Consider the following 1,191-nt stretch of genomic DNA (forward strand, 5'->3'; position numbering starts at 1 on the left):
TTAAAGCCCCTTAGTGGTTGTCTTTGGGATGAACTTTACATTTTGAGCTGTTTATTCCTACAGCCTTTACTTAACCATTCTCCCATGATGCTGTAGTTTCAAAACTCCTAATAAGCTGTGCTAACTCTCACTTCTGGACTCTGGAACAGGCTATTCCCTTTGCCTAGAATATTTTGTTTCCTAGTTCTTTTGGTTAACTCTTTTTCATCATTTAAATCTTAGTATAATCTTCACCATCTAAAGGAGGCTTTTGCTGCGTTTCTGCTTGATGCCCCTACAGCTTGTGTTTACAGAAACTTAGTACTTGTCACCACATTTGGACTAAATCTTACTCTGATTAGTACACATGGTTTTGGATAAACGAATTCTCTCTTCCACAGGAGGCCTGCCTGCCTCTGCTTGTGCAGCCACCATGTCTCTAGTGATCCCTGAAAAGTTCCAGCATATTTTGTGAGTACCTGAAACCAACATCAATGGGCAGTGGAAAATAACCTTTGCCATCACTGCCATTGAGGATGTGGGTAGAAGATACGCTTATGTGGTGTTGAGGAAGCAGACATTGACCTCACTAAGAGGGCAGGAGAACTCACCGAGGATAAGGTGGAACGTGTGATCACCATTATGCAGAACCCATGCCAGTTCAAGATCCCAGACTGGTCTTTACACAGACAGAAAGATGTAAAGGATGGAAAACACAGCCAGGTCCTAGCCAATGGTCTGGACAACAAGCTCCATGAAGACCTGGAGTGACTGAAGAAGATTCGGGTTCATAGAGGGCTGCACCACTTCTGGGGCCTTTGTGTCCGAGACCAGCACGCCAAGACCACTGGCTGCCGTGGCCACACCGTGGGTGTGTCTAAGAAGAAATAAGCCTGTAAGTTTTGTCTGTTAATAAGTAGCTTGTATGCCTTTAAAAAAAAACCCTCATTCTAATGAACTCATATTTTTACACAGCTAAAAAATTGATTAATAAGATTATTTTTTGCATTTAATACACTTTTTGTCACAAAAAAAAGCAAAGAGGAAAAAAATAAACAGCCCACACATCGCTGAAACAGCGGCTCAGAGCCACTATTATATTATTACTGATGTCCTTATGAAATTTCATGGAAATGAAGACAGAGATACTCAGAGGCAGAGGCATTTCTTAAAGGATTAAGGTCTCATTTGTCTTTCCTATATAACAAAGTA

At 41.2% G+C, this 1,191-nt stretch overlaps 1 pseudogene; it reads left to right on the forward strand.

Annotated features, from left to right (window-relative positions):
* Nucleotides 1-412: 412 nt before the first annotated feature.
* Nucleotides 413-870, forward strand: LOC111545018 (annotated as a pseudogene).
* Nucleotides 871-1,191: the final 321 nt, after the last annotated feature.

The sequence above is a fragment of the Piliocolobus tephrosceles genome, chromosome 8 (genome assembly GCF_002776525.5).
Source record: "Piliocolobus tephrosceles isolate RC106 chromosome 8, ASM277652v3, whole genome shotgun sequence".
Taxonomy (NCBI): domain Eukaryota; kingdom Metazoa; phylum Chordata; class Mammalia; order Primates; family Cercopithecidae; genus Piliocolobus; species Piliocolobus tephrosceles.